Source organism: Balaenoptera musculus, chromosome 14 (genome assembly GCF_009873245.2).
Source record: "Balaenoptera musculus isolate JJ_BM4_2016_0621 chromosome 14, mBalMus1.pri.v3, whole genome shotgun sequence".
NCBI lineage: Eukaryota > Metazoa > Chordata > Mammalia > Artiodactyla > Balaenopteridae > Balaenoptera > Balaenoptera musculus.
The window spans coordinates 1,314,292-1,332,738 of record NC_045798.1 but is presented as its reverse complement, the minus strand read 5'-3'; the positions used below and the strand labels follow the sequence as shown (position 1 = coordinate 1,332,738).

General features: G+C 48.0%; 1 long non-coding RNA gene across 1 annotated transcript; it reads right to left on the bottom strand.

Annotated features, from left to right (window-relative positions):
• Positions 1 to 12,093: 12,093 nt before the first annotated feature.
• On the bottom strand, positions 12,094 to 17,031 carry LOC118880233. The gene is made up of 3 exons (XR_005016238.1): positions 16,973 to 17,031; positions 12,839 to 12,965; positions 12,094 to 12,181 (listed from the first exon to the last, which is right to left on the bottom strand). It is a non-coding gene; the product is annotated as an uncharacterized LOC118880233 (long non-coding RNA).
• Between the last annotated feature and the right edge of the window lie 1,416 nt (positions 17,032 to 18,447).

The following is an 18,447-nucleotide window of genomic DNA, read 5'->3' as shown; positions in this document are numbered from 1 at the left end:
TTGATTTCAAGATCTAGAGTACTGGTTTATTATAAAAGGATACAAACTCAGGAACAGCCAGATGGAAGAGACGTGTAAGGTAAGGTATGGGGAAGGGGCACAGAGCTTCCACCCCTTCCCCAAGTGCACGTCTCCCCAAATCCCCAAGTGTCCACCAACCCAGAAGCTCCCACCCACCTTTACTACTTTCCTCCTGCTCAGAACTCATATCCCTGGGCCAGGCCCTCCAACCCTCCCCTGGCGCCCCATCCCTCCTGCCCTGCAGAGACCTGGGCCTCCTCACCTCCACCTGCCACCCCTCCGCGGGCTTCTCATCAGCAGTGCCTGAGAAACGTCCATCCACACTGAAAACGTTATTTCTCTGCCACACTCACCCCTCAGCTACAGGCTACACTTCGTTCTCCACTCACAGAGAACCTTCCAGGGAAATGCGTGCAGCAGGAGAAGGTTTTCACGTAGCATCTAAAGTGTTTCTCCTTCTGGTGTTGCTGTCGCTGTGGTCACCCCACCCACCCAGGTGGGCTGCGTGCAGGGGCTCAGGGGAGCTTCACAGGCGGTGCCCCGTCCACGTGCCCATCCTCCTCCTAATAGTCCCCCCCCCCCCCGTGTTTAGGAGCAAACCCCATGCGGCATACTGAGAGTAAGAATTACTTGTTATTTATCTGCAATTAAATTTGCTAAATGTGACAATTCTGCCTGGAATGACTTGGGTATGTGCCTGTGATGTCCAGCTGTGTGTTTAGACGTGTACTCTGGACGCTGACCTGCATGTGTCTTTATAGAAGAGGTTTCTGTAAAGTGAACTATCACTCCCCAGCCAGGGGTCTTCTCCCAGCCCAGGGTCTCTGGTTGGCAGGTGTGCGGGACCCTGTGGGCTGTGGGGAGAGCAGGTGGCACGGGGGTCACGCGGTCCTCTGTCTTCCAGCACACACCTGGGGAGATGCTGACACGGGTCCACGAGGGACATGTAAGAGGGTGTTCTCTGAGCATGTGTGTGGTGGCCGGGAGTTGGAGGGTTCCCGGGAACGTGGAGGGAAAGCGTGGCGGGTGCCCGCCTCGGAGCAGGATGCAGCCCGAAAACAAGGCAGGCGCTGTGCACTTAGCCACATGAGCATCTGGCCAAAACATAATTATGTGTAAAAAATAAGAATTGTCATAAACAGAATGAAATATATAACACAATGCCATCAGTGTGTATTTAAATATATGCCCACAAAACAGCAGTGCACATTTTGCAAGACCACATTAAAGAAAAAAGATAGTCATTAAACACAGATCAAGGAATTTCTAAAAATAAATCTTACGACAAAGTCTCAATAAACATACTCAAATAAGGTAAAAATTCAATAAAAATAAAAAAGATACTAGTAAACACAGTTTTATGATTTCATAAGAGCAGGAGAGGAATGGACTAAAGGGGAATAAAAATAATAATAAAACCAGATGGAATTCATGTGCAGACCAATGACACGTACTGTGTGTAGTGTGATTAGTTCACCCCATTTGTCTTGAGGTCCGATAAAGAAGATAAAGACGGAAGCAGTGAAAGAGGGGCTGTTAGACCCATGGAGGCTCCTCCAAGGTGGACATCCCCTTGTCTGTCCCCGTCCCCAGTAAAGGACATCCTGGCCCTGCCCCTCCACCAGTCATTGTGAATCGGGGAGCCCAACTGTTTTAATATTTCCCCAAGGCAGACAGTTTTTAAACATAATTCTCCTGGGATGAAATCATTAATTTAAAAGGGGAACTCATGTATTCTGAAGGCAAGGATAAATTAGCTGGGAATTATTCACTTGTAGACCATCTTAGTACATGGAAGAAAACACGAGACACTATAAAGCTCATGCACGGATAAGACTACTGATGCATTCCGAGATTCACCTTGTACTTGGATGTCTGTGTCCAGTCTACCTGCTGTTTTGATTGAATTTTTGTGATCTCTGCTCTGCCAGTGAGAGATAATGCACGTGCGTTTCACAAGATGAGAGATTCAGGGGCCATTCTCACCCAGACACGTGCCCAGGGAGGAAGGTGCCGTCAAACAAAGCCAAGTTTTAAAAGCTTCCCATTTGTTTAGTTGTGTAAGTGATGCACATTGATGGCAGGGAGAGGCGATCAGAAGACACAGGGCGTCAAAGAAAGAAAGTACAGTCATCCACATTCTATCATCAGGAAAATCACCGTTAACATTAATACCGTATCTTTTCCATTTTTTAGAACTTTGTCTAAAATAAGGCACACATATAATGCACATAATATGTTTAACCTCATTTATACCTAAGTGGGACCATTAGAAATGACATTTCATCACCTACCGCCATCACTCACCATACTACAGAGACCACTGCACATAAATAATGCAGATCTGCACGACCATCTTATTCTGCAGAGTGTCCCACTGACGCTGTCCTGAAGTTCACTGGACACTTCCTTCTTTTGGTCCCTCAGGATTCCGGAGGCTTTGGTATCATGCACGGAGATGTAATGAGTGTCCTGGGTTGCAGTTTGCCCTTAGCACGAGCCCCAGCAGTGGGTATGCACTGTGCACACAGAAAGGGAAACTAAGACACCAGGTTCCTTAGCTGGAATGCTGTGGGGTGGGGGGAGGAACACGAAAGGGGGGATCCTGCAAGCCATAACGTGTCAGGGAGATGGCAGAGGAGATGGAGACCAAGAAAGGGCACTAACTACAAGGGCGTTTCTGAACTACTACTGGGCTCACCCTGACCCACGCCTATGTGCTCTGTTACTCATCAGCACACCGAAGGCTTTGAATACTGTGCCCAGGGTAGACCGGTGCCCAGGTCCCAGGCTGACCGATGGTTAGAGCACACGAGGGACAGACACACATAGCACTTCCAAGGCTTTGGAATGGAAACTGAACCACAGCCCATGCAACAAAGGCAGGGACTTGCTGCATGTGCCTAACCAGGTCAACTATCCTATAAAACAAGCCTTCCCCTTAGAGTTTAAGCAAGATCCAGAGTCATATAATGTAATATTTAAACTGTTCAGGATACAATCTGAAATTATATGCCATTAGGGAACCAGAACCGGGACTTCTCTGGTGGTCCAGTGGGTAAGTCTCTGTGCTCCCATTGTAGGTAGCCCAGGTTCAATACCTGGTCGGGGAACTAGCTCCCGCATGTATGCCGCAACTAAGATCCCGAATGCCGCAACTAAGACCCGACACAGCCTAAATGAATAATAAATAAATAAATAAATAAACATTAAAAAAAAAAAAAGAACCAGAACCATCTCAATATCTTGCAAGAGGGAATTCCAAATAAAAGACACCAACTCCAGGTGACACAGATGTTGGAATTAGTGGACAAACCTTTAAAACAACTGTTATAACTGTGCTCCAAGAAGAAACATGAGCAGTCTTTAAACAAATGGAAAGAAAGAGATTCAGATAAGAAGTAGAAGATAAAAAAGGATCAAATGAAAATTTAGAGCTGAAAAATACAATAAGCAAAAGACAAAATACTGTCTGGTCTCAGAAGCAGAATGGAGTTTACAAAGGAAAATGTCAGTGCCTTGATAACAGATTAATAAAAACTATCCATTCTGAGAAACTAGGAGAATAATACTGAAAAACCGGAACAGAGACTCAGAGACTGTGGGACAATACAAATACAAACAAACGAAAGCCCAGCATTCATGTCACCAGAATTCCAGAAAGAGAGGAAGAGTGTGGTGAAGGAAATAATTGCTAACACGTCCCAATTTGCGAAAACACAAAGTTACGTATTCAAACAACCAAGTGAACCCCAAACAGGGTAAATTCAAAGAGAGTCATGTGTACACATATCAGAATCAAACTGCTGAGAAGCAAACACAAAGAATAACCTTGAAAGAACCGTGAGGACATTCCACGCACTGTTTCCCTGCGTGTGTGTCATTGTGTGGAATGTCCTCACGGTTCTCATGAGAAGACATAAAATTAGACGATAGCAGAACACTCAGTGGTTCCGGGGCTCAAAGAAATGGAGTCCACCAGAGTTCCACATCCAGTGATACACCCTTCAGTTAAGGTGATGCTGAGACCTTCTCAGAAGCAGGAAACCAGACGTGTCGCCAGCAGACCTGCTGTGAAAGAAAAGATGCGGCACCTCCGCAGGCCGCAGAGAAAGAGACCAGAGGAAACCCAGGACTTCACAAGGGGAGGAGGAACAGCAGAAAAGGTTAAATATCTGGGTCCTCAGAATAGGCTGTTTTTCTCTCTTCAGTTCTTTAAAACATGAAACTTCTGGTTTCAGCTCTAACATTCCAGAGCTTGGGAGCTTTCACTTTCATCCACAACCAGGAAAAGCTGAACAAACTAAAAATCAACTTTGCCTGGAGGCATCAGAGAAGTGAGGTCTCGTGACAGACCACCACCTCAAATCTGGAGAGACGGGGGACGCAGAGGGTCAGGCCAGGACCTACTCACCTGGGTCAGCAGCTGGCAGGAACACCTTGGTGACACTGACCCACGGCGGAGCCTGAGTGAGGACTCGCATGAGGGCGAGAAGCCCCTGGTGGCCAGAGTGTCGGGGGGTGCCCACGCCGTCCTGGGTTTTATCTCCAGGAGCCCCACCATGTTCTCCCCGGGAAGACCCAGGAAGATCCCAGTGGCTCAGGCAGAGGGAGGAAAGAGGAGTCCCTGTGAATGTGCCCAGAGGCTTCTCCGTAGCAAACGGCTGCTCTCCGAGTGGGAGTTTTCCAAAGCTCAATCCTGAGGCCTCTCCTGGCCTGGAGAAAGGGTTGCCCCACTGCAGTCCCTCCAACTTTTGTCTCACCTGAGAGGGGAGAGGAATCCATCCCCCTGGAGGAGCACACGTGGAGGACGTGGCCCAGGGACTCCGAGATGAGTGATGAAAGAGAGCTTTCAACATAAGATTGTAGACCAGTTTCCTCCCCCAAACCTACAACCACACCAGCAGGGCTCTGGCGTAACATCCGTGATTAGGGCTGATAGAGCTGCAGGACCCAGCAGCTCTGCGGAGGAGCACGTGGGGAAGCCCAAGTCCAGGGGACCCAGACAAACGCACGAGGGGAACATGTAGCCTCTGACACCTGCGGTCACAGCAAAGCTCACCCAGAGCCCGTTCCTACCCAGATGGACATGGAAACTCCCACTAACGGCCTGCTCACACCCAGTCCTATCACCTAATGCAACACGTCCTGCTTCCAACAGAGACACATGACAGTGAGTGTATCACTGTCTGACGGGGTTTATAAGGTACGTAGATGTAATGCACAGGACAGCTGTAACATAATGTGGGAAGGTAAGGGGGCCTAGGTCAGCTACTGTTCCTACGTTCCATGTGAAATCATAAAATATCAGTGTTAGGTCGATTGTGAAAAGTTAAGTAAGTGCATTTTAACCCCTAGAGCAACCACACACAGACACACACACACACACAACTATACAAGGGGTATACTAAAAATTCAACAGATAAATTAAAATATTAAAAAATAGAAATTGAAATAGAACACTAAAAAAAAAAATCGTACGTTATAAAAGGGGCCAGAAAAGGGACAGAGAGGAATTAAGAACAGAGGCAGCAAACAGAGAAAAAACTAATAAATGATTAGATATAATTCAGACATTTCAATAGTTACGTTAAATATAAATAGCCTAAAACAGGGTTCAGCGCACTACAGCCTTTGGGCCAAATTCAGTTCAGTGCCTGCTTTAGTAAATAAAGTTTTACTGGAACACAGCTGTTACCATTATCTGCATAATGTCTCTGGTACTTTTGTGCCTAAAATGCAGAATGAGAGAGCTGCAGTGGAGACCCTATTTACTATCTGTCCCATTAGTCAAATACTGTCAGAATATTTTTTTTAAAAACCCACACATACAAAAATTATGTGCTGTCTGCAAGAAACCCACTTTAAATATATTATTCTAAGAAAGATAAGCTAAAATGATGAAAAAAGATATACTATGGAACATAAATCAAATGAAACCTAAAGAACCTATATTATTATCAAAGTAGACTTCAAGGCAAGGAACTATACCAACTATTTAAAGAAAAATACCAACTGTGCACAGTCCCTTCCAGGAAATAGAAGAAAACATTTAGCAACTGGCTTTAGAAGCCAGCATTTCTACTCTGATACCAGAATCATGCAACCACAAGACAAGAAAATTAGGGAACAATATCCCTTTTGTACACAGACACAAAATCATCACTGAAATATTTTTTAATTGAATCATGAAAAAAATAAAATTTAATATTACACAAAGAATTGTAGTTTATCCCAGGCATATATGCCTAGTTCAATATTCAAAAATCAATCAACAACATGCATCACATTAACAGATTGAAAAAAACAAAAACAAAAACACATGATTATATCAAAAACACAGAAAGAACATTCGACAGAATTCAATATATCTATATGATAAAAACTCTCAGCAAACAAGAATTAGAGGGAGCTTCCTTAACTGGATAGTGGTCACCACACACACACGTGCACGTGCACACACACACACACACACACACACACGTCTAAGTTATGCCTAGTTGTTCAAGACTGAATATTCCCCCTAGACTGGAGCACAGCGAAGAGGTCCACTCTGACCCCTCCTATCAAACACTGTCTGGACGTCCTAGGGAGGGCACTGGGCAAGAAAGAGCAATAAAAGTCATATATGTTGAAACAGAAGAAATAAAACTGTCTCCATTTGTAGACAACATGATTCTCTATGAAGAATGTCTCAATAAATCTACCAAAAGAAAAAGAAAAAGGAAAAACCCTCTGGTAACTAATAAATGAGTCTTGCATGGTCTTAGTATACAGGTTAACAGACAAAAATGAATCACGTTTCTATGTACAAGAAGTACAAATCTTAACCACAAAATACAATTACAATCGGTCAAAACACATTGCAGGATCTGTAATCTGAACACAAAACACTGACACAACAAATTAAAGAGGATCTAAGTAAATGGAGAGACATACTGTGGTCATGTATTTGAGGATTCAGGAGTTAGAGTATCAGTTCTTCCCAAAATGATCTCTATGTATAATGCAATACAACAAAAATTGTAGCAAGATTTATTTGTAGATAGGGACAAGATGATTCTAAAATTATATGAAAAGGCAAATGAGGTAGAACAGCCAGAATAATTTTGAGAAAGAAAAATAGTTAGAGGAACGTCCTCCCTCATTTTAAGAATTCATATAAAGTTAAAGTAACTAAGAGAGTGTGGTATTGATGAAAAAGTAAAAACTTACCTCAAGGGAACAGAAAATACAATCTAGAAATAGACCCACAGTAATATTGGAAACTCATTTTTTACCAAGTTGAAAGACTAATTCAGTGGAGTAAATATAGTCTTTTTGTCTAATGGTATTGGAAAGATTGACATCCATATGCAAAACATAAAAAATAAAATAATCATCAAAGGAAGCCTTGTACCTTACACAAAAGCAAACCAAGCACTGGTCAAATGTAAAAAAGGAAACCCATAAAACTCTTAGAAGAAAATGTAGGAGAAAATATTCATGCCATACTTTAGGCAAAGTGTTATTAGATGTAAAACAAAAAGCATGACCTTTAAAAAATAACAAATTTACCAAAATTTATCCTTTTGTTCTGCAAAAAACAAAAAAAAAATGGCATTAATGGAATAAAAAGACAAGCTACAGACTGGAGAAAATATTTACAAATCACATAAGTGACAAAATATTTGTATCCAGAATATCCAAAGAACTCTCAGAAGTCAACATTAAAAACAATTCAATAAAACATGGGCAAAAGATGTGAACAGATGATACAAAAATACTGACAAATATGTGTGTGTATATACCGTATGTCATATATGATACAACATATATGATATGTTCAGGATAAGATTCTCAATATCATTAATCATTAGAAAAATAAAGTTCTCAAGTGTGATATAGTTTCACACCTACTAGAATGACAATAAAAAAGATAGTAATAAATGTCAAAAAGTGTGTGGTGGGGATGTAATGCACAGCGTGGTGATAGTTAACAATTCTGTATTGAATGTTTGAAAGTGCCTAAGAGAGTAGATATTTAAAAAAATGTTTAAGAGAGTAGATCTTAAAAGTTCTCATCACATCTCAGTTTGTAACTTTGTAAAGTGATGGATTTTAACTAAACTTACTGTGGTGATCATTCTGTTGTATACCTGAAACTAGTACAAAGTTATGTGTCAATTACATCTCAGTAACACTGGAGGGAATAAAAGAGAGAAGTAGATGAAATAACTTTAATCCTCATGCATTGCTAGTAGGAATGTAAAATGGTACAGCCACTTTGGAAAATAGTCTGTCTTGGTTCATTTGGGCTGCTGTAACAGAACACCATAAACTGGCCGGGTGGCCTATAAAGAGCAGAAATTTATCACGATTCAGGAGGCTGGGAAGTCCAATATCAAGGTGCTGGCAGATTCAGTGTCTGTTGAGAGTCCAGGTGCTAGTTCATAGCCCTCTTCTCAAGGTGTCCTCACGTGGTGGAAGGGGAAGGGAGCTTTCTTGAACCTCTTTTCTAAGGGCACCAATGCCATTCATGAGGGCTCCACCCTCATGACCTAATCAGCCCTCAAAGGCTCCATCTCAAAGTATCATCAACTTGGGTGCTAGGATTTCAACCTTTGATTCTGGGGGGACACAAACATTCAGACCACAACATCGTATGTCAATTTTTTTAATGAATATAAATTTACAATATGATCCAGCAATTCCACTCCTAGGTGTCTGTCTACCCAAGATAAATGAAAGCATTCATGCATACAAAGATTTGTACACAAATGCTCGTAGCATAACATAATAGCCAAAACCCCAAAACATTTAAAATAGCCATAATAGTGAATAAAGAGACAAAATGTGTTATATGTGTTTACTGGCATACTAATTGGCAATAAAAGACCAAAGCACTGAGGCAAGCAACAACGTGGGTGAATCACCAAATCATGATGCTAAGTGAAAGAAGCCAGATGTGAAAGTCCTCCTCAGGTGCCCTTCCGTTCATGTGAAATGTCACGAAAGAAGATCCACAGACACAGACAGTAGACTCCTGGTTGCTAGAAGCTGGGGGGAGAACTGAGTGGAATATTCTGGGGGGCGATGGGAATGTTCTAAAATCTCACTATGGTGATGGTTGTGCAACTCTTTAAATTTACTGAAAATCACTGAGTTGCACATTTAAATAAGTCAATGTTTTGGTATGTAAATCATACCCCAAAAAGGTATTTTAAAATACCACTGCTCACCTTATTACAATGGACGAAGACTGACGGGACAGGGTGCGAATCACATCACAGGATGTGAATCAACCAGAACTCTCACACACGACTAGCAATAGTGTGAAATGGCAGAATTTTAGAAAATAACATGAGTTTCTTGAAAAGTTACCACACACATACATACGACCCAGTCAATCCACTCCTAGATTCTTACCCACGAGAAATGAAAGCAAGTGTCTAAGCAAAAACATGTGCACGAATATTCACAGTAGCTTTATGTGTAATGAGTGAAAACTGCATGTAACTCAAATGTCCATCAACAGTTGAATGGAAAACAATTTGTGGTCCATGCGTACAGGGAACTACTCAGCAATGAAAAGGATGAGCTAAGCTCTACGCCGCCACATGAATCTCAAGTCGTTCTGGGTAAAAGAAGCCGGACAAAATGAGTGTAAATAGCAGGATTCCATTTATATAAAATTCTAGAAAGTGGAAATTCTTTACAGTGATAGCCAGCAGGGCTTAGTTGCCGGTCAGGAGGCAGGGGACAAAAGGGAACAAGGAGATTTGGGGTGCTGATATGCTCATTACCGTGACTGTGATGACGGTTTCACACGGAGACACACATGTCCAAAATGATCAGTAGGTGCCTTTCATCTTGTGCCAATAGTAACTCGGTGAAGTTGCTAAAAGCAGAAATAAAAGCAAAGTGGAAAGTTCAGGGACTCCTCAGAAAGGTCGAGGCCAACCCTGCTGCACCTGACTTCCCGCTCCTTCCGCCCGAGCGGCTCCTCCCATCCCGGTCAGCTGACTCCTTCTTCCACCGGTGTCCATAGGGATGCAACGGTTTGTACACAACGTCAGACACGCAGACACACAGCGAAGAGGCCTCCGGTCAGCTGTCTGGAGCCGCACCTGCTAAATGCTGCTCATCGAGCCCTGCCTGAGGCCCTGCTCTTCCTAAAGCAGAAGCAGCAGCAAACCCCCCAGACCAACGTGTGTCAGCGTGGCAGGTGTGATTTACAGTTAGTTTATTTTCTTCTCTGTTATTTGCGTTCCTTTATATTTATAATTTTATGTACTTTTCTTATTGAAGTCTAGTTAATGTACAGTATTATACATTACAGGTGTACGATATAGTGATTCACATTTTTAAAGGTTATACTCCATTTATAGTTATTTTAAAATTAAGCTGTATTCTCCGTGCTGTACAATGTATCCTTGTCGCTTCTTTTATACCTGATAGTTTGTACCTGTTACTCCCCGATTCCTTTCCCCTTCCCTCTTCCCACTGGTAACCACTAGTTTGTTCTCTATATCTGTGAGTCTGCTTCTTTTTTGTTATATTAACCTTTGCTGTATTTTTTAGAATCCACATATAAGTGATATTAGTATTTGTCTTTCTCTGTCTGACTTATTTTACTTAGCATAATGCCCTCCAAGTCCATCCATGTTGCTGCAAATGGCAAAATTTCATTATTTTTTCTGGCTGAGTAGTATTCCATTCCACATCTTCTTTATCCGTTCAACTGTTGATGGACACTTAGGTTGCTTCCACACCCTGGCAACTGTAAATAATGCTGCTATGAACATTGGTGTGCATGTATCTTTTTGAATTAGTGTTTTTGTTTTCAGATATATACCTAGGAGTGGAATTGGTGGGTCACATGGCAGTTGTATTTTTCGTTTTTTGAGAAATTTCCATACTGTTTTCCATAGTGGCTGCACCAATTTACATTCCCACCAGCAGTGTAGGAGGGGTCCCGTTGCCCCACATCCTCACTGTAGTTGGTTAATTTTAGTGAACAGAGAGTTAACCCCACAGAGCAATAAAGCCACGACCTCCCCCCAGACAGAGGCTCCCCTCAGCAGGAACCAGGATGCTCAGCACCTGCTTCCCCTGCCCCAGCCCCCGGGACAGGCCGGTTCCCTGCAGCAGGCCCCGCCCACGGGGAGCACCCACCCCGCCCCACCGCGCATCTGCCCTCGGGCTGCTCTCTGTGCGTTCAGCGCTCTCGGCCTCCACCTGCACTTTCCTCCTCCCAGTGACCAGTCGCAGCACGTGTGCTTCCCATCCTCAGCCCCAGTGAGAGCCCGGAGTCAGCCGAGGCTCCGGCCATGTGTGTCCCTGCGTCACTGTCACCCCGTCACCCCACCCGAGACCAGCAACGTGAATGGGGGATTCCGTGCAGTCAGCCCCGCAGCCAGTCTGTCCTGCAGGAGGTGACACGGGGACAAGCACAGGTGAGAAGGGCCTGCCCTCTGCCAGCCTGAGGTCCAGGTGCAGAGCCAGGGAGACCCGTGTGCGACCTTGCCCTTCAGGGTAAAGGGTGCAGAGCAGGCCCCGGGGTCCAGGCTTCTCGGTGCCACAGCAGACACCCTCTCTGTCTTAGGGACAAAGGGAAATCATCCTCTGCTCTCAGGGTCCACAGAACTGCCGGGGACCCAGGAAACAGGCCCTTCTCCGGAGGCCGGGCAGCAGGGACCCTGCAGAGGTCACACCCAGGCGCCCCCGCCCACGCACCCCACTGACCGCCACGTGACCGCTCCAGCTCTGCCCCCTCACTGGAGCCCCTAGTCCTGGAGCAAGCGCCCCACTGCCCAAGCCTGGAGCACCTCCCCACCCCCGGGGGCCAGACATGCAGGAGCCTCATGTCTAAAAGGAGCCACACGGGGTCCCTGTGAGCGATGAACACGCGGCGTTTAACCTGCCCCAGTCCACGCATGCCTCTGTGGTTGCTGGTCTGAAATGTCTGTAAACACTCCAGTGAAGGCTTTATTCATATACATGTACGCACACACATACACGCCGGTACATCTACTGAACTAATTTCCAGGAACGAAGGCCCCGACGAGGAGGAGCGTAGATGGGAAGGGGCCAGGCTGCGTCAGGAGGCGCGCTGCAGGCTGAGTGCAGGAAGCTCTGATCGATGACGACACAGTCCTTCCTCCGCGGGCGCCGTGTCCTGTGGGGTGAGGACAGGCTGCTCTGTGAGGGACGCCGCCTCCTGTTCGATGGAGCTCCAGTGAGTCTGCCGCTGAACAAAGGCTAAATTAGAGCCCTGGCTCTTTCTGACTTCAGGGAACATTATGGCAGCCAGTGCCCTAGTTTTTCCACAATTGTACAGAAAAACATTTTTTTGAAAACCGGTGATGGGCTTTTATTCTCTTCCTGTGTCAGTTTAAGGCAGGCTCCTAGCTACCTTCTCCAGGGAAGATCCCATTATGCCCGAGCTCACAAGGAGAACTGAGGGAAACCAGACTCATGTCCACGGTTCAGCAGGGTGAGCTGGAGCTGATCACCTGCTCCTGACCAGCGCCTGGAGCCCTGCTGGGTGCTTCAGGCTGAAGCCAGGAGGGCCAGTGGCCAGAGAGACTTTATAGGAAAAGGGCACCAGCGCAGAGACCAGATAAAGAGGAGCGACGTGGACAGGGGACTGGCACCCATCAGTCACCAGGTGTTGACTGGGTCCCCGTGTGGACTCGGCTCTCTGGGGGAAACAAGACGCAGCGATGCCGGATCCAGACCCTCGGCCGAGACGCACCACGTCCATGCGCCGGAGATCAGGCAGGACGTGCTAGGTTATGCTGCAGCGACAAACAACCCCAGGTCTAGTACTCACCAAAACAGACGCTCACTCGTGCTCATGCTTCGTGTTCGTCTTGTCGTGGCTGTGGATTTGCTCCACGTCATTGTCACTCCAGGACCCAGGCTACCGAGGCAGCTTCTATCTGGAACGCTGCTGTTCACTGCGGCAGGGAAGAGAGTGACACACTGGTTCCTAAAGCTTCTATCAGAGGGGACACCCGTCACTCCTGTCACATTCCACTGGTGCAAGTTCCAGGACAGAGGCAGGTGACCCCCACTGGACTTGCAGCTGAGAGAGTGTGAGGTCCGGAGATGCTGCAGCCTTTCTGCGTCCATCAGGGAGAGTGTATCTGAGAAGGAAGCTGACCCGGAAGAAGAAATCAGACAGTGAGAGGGAGAGAGGGAAAGTGAGCCCTGATGGCATCACCGGGTCTGAATCCAGCCTTGGAGAGGGCAGCTCTGGCCCTAGACTGTGGAGGAGCTTGAATCTGAAACCCTCCATTTTGCCTAAAGCCAGTTAGAGTTGGGTTTTCTGTCCTTTACAACTAAACGCGTCCTAGCTGCACAGAGCACTTAGGGCTCTGCCTGGCCTTTCTCGGGACACAGGACTGGGCAGGTGGAGAGTCCTCTGATGCAGGGTGGCCTCCTCACAGGCAGGGGCCATGGGCCAGCAGGACAGTTAGGGGCTCAGCTCTGGATTCTGACGGCCTGGGGTGAAGCCTGGCTTCTCACTTGTGCAACCTCTACCTCACCTTCTCTATGCCTGAATCGGGGACATAACAGAACGTACCTCATGGGCTTGCTATGGGATTATGGAAGCCAGACAAGTAAATAGTAAATGCCTGGTGCCTGTCAGTGCTCAAGAAAGGTCAGCGGGGGTGTCTCTGTGTCCCCAGTACCACCCAGGGTCTGGAGTGAGAAGTTTCTCGGGAAATGTGACGAGGCAGCGCGCGGGACCGTTTATGAGCTATGACCCACGTGGGGAGGGGGCCTCAGAGAACATGTGGGTGAGGGGGTCTCCCACAGGAGGCAGGTCAGCAACTGAGGACCATGAACAAGCGGGGCTCCTATGGGAAGTGGGGACGGGGTGCAGACGCTCACCCGCTGAGCCGCGAGGAGGACAGGCGGGAGAGGCTGGCTGGTGTCACCTGTGCCGGCTTCACATCACGAGGCACAGGTACATGGGTGAGAGCGGGCATGAGACGTTACAACACAGCGTCCAGTGGCAGAAGCAGGTTATGAAATACCACGTGCCGCATTATCCTATGTTTGGTGAAAGAAAAGTTTTGCATACCTTTGAATACAAACAAAGAAGGAGAACCATCTAAATATTACTAGTGAACATGAATTATTAGTTTTTTCTCTTCTTATTCTATAAATGATTGTTTAGTTTTAATTTCATAATGTCTGAATATTTACCTTGTAAGTATCTGAATAATATATATATAAGTTTTAAAAAGTTATTTTATAGAGAAACAAGTTAAGCCAAAGCAGAAAGGAAAAAAATGACTCTGCTTTCTCAAAGAAATCAACGACAAGACAAAGAAAGACTGTCATTCAGTAAAAAGGAAGAAGGGAGGGGCAGTTATGACAACAGTGACGACGAGGAGGGGTTGATATGAGGGTCATTATGATTGTGGAGAAGATAACGATAACGGTGATGACAACCTCAGTCCCGTCACTCACCAGCGTGTGTCCTTGGACAACGGAATGGACCACTCTGTGCCTCAGTTTCCCCATCCGAAACCTGAGGATAAACTCTCCCCACGTCAGGCTGAGGACTGAGCGAACTGGTCCTGTAATCAGAGCTCCCCAAGCATAGCCGGCACCGAGTGAACATCCTGAATGCTGCTCTTCTCACCTGCACCTTGGCCAGGGGAGATTGGGGGTCTTTCCTGGGCTGGGGTCTCAGAGGGGACAATGGTAGAGGCCACTCCTTCCTGGGCTGCCCAGGAAGGGGACGTGCTCCCCGGGAGGCTGGTTTGCCCCTGTCAGCTGCAGTGGGGAAGCCCAGTCTGGGTCTATTACACATGCTGTTCTAAGTCCCTGTCCGCATCTTGCTACAGCAGGAAAATTGTGGAGGTTTAGAGGCTAGATTCTCTGTAAGAAAAGATAATGGAGTCTCCAGCAGGGAGATCAGATGGAGAGTGAGTTCCCTTTAGGAGGTGCCAGCACGGTCGCCTTGTGGGGGAAGACAGGCTTCTCTGCTTTAATCTGATCTCATTCAAATTCAGTATCTCTCAGTTGCCCACGTCACACGCTTACATCCAGAGCCGGGGGCCCCACGCTGGGGGGGGAGCAGCACACGCCTGTCAAACCAGAATGATGTCGTGATCATGTCGTTTCTGTGGGCTGTGATGTGAGGACATTGAGAGACCAGGAATTTCAGCTGATAAACATCTCCTTCCTGACCTGGTGCCATCATCAGGGTAACAACAGGCTGTCCCTGGACATCCTGGGGGGTTGCTTAGGGCACTAGAGTCTGTCCAACTGGAGACCTGCCTCTGCGGTTCTCAGCACTGTGCTGCAGGTGGTCAGTGTCAGGGGGGGACAGCAGCAGCGCTGTGAGCGTCGGGAGCTGGGGAGAGATGCTAGCAGGGGCTTCAGGAGAAGGTGGCCCAGAGGGAAGTGTGGAGGGTGAGCGTGTCGACAAAGGCTCAGGGGCAGCGAGGGACATTCTGGGGACAGCTGAGGTGCGGACACAGTCCCAGCGATGGAGAGCAAAGGCTGTCGAGGGAGACTGAGGGCGTGTTGTGCAAAACAGAGAGTGGGTAAGCGCATGGAGGTCAGACCAGGCTGCTGGGTCTGAGCCCAGACTCTGCAGCTCACCACCTGTTCAACATTAGGTGAGTCTCTTAACCTCTCTGTGCCTCAACTTCTTCCTCATTCAAATGGGGATGGCGACACTACCTTATAGACTCGTGATGACGTCAACAGAGTAACAGATTGAAAGCACTTGGAGCAGTGCCAGGACTTGTGAGCGCCACATTCAGTGATGGCGGCGACCATGACGACGACGACGATGATGGTGATGACGACGGCAGTGATGATAATGGTGGTGACGATGACGATAACAGTGAGGAAAGCACGCAGCCCAGGATGGACATAATGTCCTTCCAGCATCAGACCCTGAGGCTCCCAGAGACTTCTAGAAGCCCCTGATGGCGCTGCTCAGTTCCAGACACATCAGGAAAAAACCACTCTCAGTGACTGAAACAGAGGACCTTTAGAAAACCAGCATTCCTCATAAGAGCAACAGGAAATGCAGTTAAGTAATCAATATTAAATCTCTTTCAGTCTAGACACAAATAATGAGATTTCATAAAATTATAATTTGAAGTGCAATATACTATAGAATGTCTGACTATCTCTCAAATGTGATTTTCTTCCCTTGTAATTGATTAGTGGGATAGAGTCAACAAGGTATAGTGTTTACAGCTGATCGTGGACAGAAGCTGATGTCCCCAATGTCAGAACACCCCGCTGATGCACAAGTGATACACACCAGGTCACCAACCAGGGGTCACAGCCCGTGGCTGACCCTCTCTGCCCTGTGGAAGGCAAAGGTGCCCACTGCCAGCACACGCTGCCCCGGTTCAATGCTGGTCCCCAGCTAAAAAGCCATTAGCATCTGGTCCACATTGATCTGCAGCCATGGGGGGCTCAGCTGAGCGACCCTCCCTGAGAGAGGCAGGACCACAGGCATCGCATCTGGCCTGGGGCTGGGACTTCTCATCACCGGATCCAATCTCCCAAACCAGGCTCCCGGGGCTCCTGGATATTTAATTCAGTTGCAAGGTTTTCTGCAGCACGAGGGGAGCAAAGTCAGGCGGGCTTGGGGCATTCCTCTGGTTCTAGGGGCACAAGACACAAAAGCAGCTTCGGGGCCGGCACCCTCGCCTGTGTCTTTGTGGGTCTGTGTTGTCTGCATAAATAGGGATGTTTCCGAATTTGCACATGGGAGTCTGGGTGTGTGGGCATCCGTGATGTGTGCGTCTAAGTTTGCAGGTGTGTGTCTCGGTCCTTGCACAGGGCACGTGCATGTCTGCCTACCTTGTGACAACGACATGTTTTCTCTGGACAAGTCGTGGCCTCCTGGCCTGGCCTCCCCTCCGGCCCCTCTTGAGCCCCGCAGCAGGACAGACACGTGAAGGATAAACCAGCTCACCTCACTCCCTGGTTAAGTCCTCCCAGGGCTTCTGCATCACCAGGGTTGGCAACTGTGAGGACAGGAACCCCTGCAGCTGGGGGAAGGGGAAAAGGAGCACGTTTCACCGTCCCCGAGAGTTCCTGTGCGCGCAGCTCTGGGCGGGTCCGAGCCTGAGCATCTCCAACCGCCCCAGGTGAAGCCGCCAGGCGGGCGGCCGGGGCGCATGTCAGGAGGCTCTCAGGCCCCTCGTGGGGAGCAAACGCCTGCCCCACACCAGGGCCACTCAGCCAGACCCCGCCGCCGCCGCCGGCCCCGAGATCTGGACCTTCTCTCTCCGCCCTCCCCACCGAGGCCTCGCTCCCCGCCAGCTCCCCCGCCTTCACCGGCTCTGCCGGCTCCACCTTCTCTCTTCCGGGGCAGAGGCTGACGGGAGGCTTCGGATTGGTGGGCCGGGGTCACATGACTGGGCCCCGCTGCAAGGGAGGCTGGGAAACGCACCTCTGGTTTCCGCCCTGGGAAGTGAGGCGCCTGATGAGGCAAGTGTCCCCCGGGAAGGGAGGCGTCACAGCCAGCCGGGGGCTGCACGACGTCCACGCCGGCTTCTTCCACAGCCAGACCCCGGCCGCAAGACTCACAGGCCCCTCCGCCTTTCATCCTCCCACACACCAGGCCCAGCCCCCCACGTTTCTAGAACTTTCTCCGCCCACCTCTCCAGGCGGGCCTCAGTCCAAATGCCACCTCCTTAGAGAGGCTTCCTCCGACCACCCCAGTCATTCCAGGACAGCACGCCCAAATCCAAGGCCCTCAGCACTGAGGACGTAGCAAAGATGGTTCGCACCTGCCCTCCCCCTTTCAACACAAGGTTATAAAATGTCTTGCTGTTCAGCAGGACAACCCTTCGCTTAGCCAGACTGCGTGACCGGGGAAGATCCTGGCCATCCATGTTCCACACAGTCGCAGGGCTCCTCCCAGAAGGAATGTTCTGAGGATAAAACTGATCCTCTTGGTTGAATATGTGTTGTGTGTGTGTGTGTGAGTATGTGTGAGTGTGTGTGAGTGTATGTGTGAGTGTGTGTATGTTGAGTGTGTGTGTATGTGTGCATGTGAGAGTGTGTGTGTGAGTGTGTATGTGTGAGTGTGTGTGTGAGTGTGTATGTGTGAGTGTGTGTATGTTGAGTGTGTGTGTATGTGTGCATGTGAGAGTGTGTGTGTGAGTGTGTATGTGTGAGTGTGTGTATGTTGAGTGTGTGTGTATGTGTGCATGTGAGAGTGTGTGTGTGTGTGTGTGAGTTGGGGGCACAGGGGGCCTTCTTCACAAGGCATACCTGAAGTGCTTTCTCTCTGGCGTGGCCAGCACTGGAGAGGGGCTGACCCAGCGTGTGGTCATCGTGTGCAGAGAGAACGGGTACTCAGTGTAGGGAGATCACTGTGTGGATGTCGACCAAGGAACCTTCTTCTAAGCTATGATACGGCACACAGCGGGATCCTGGCAC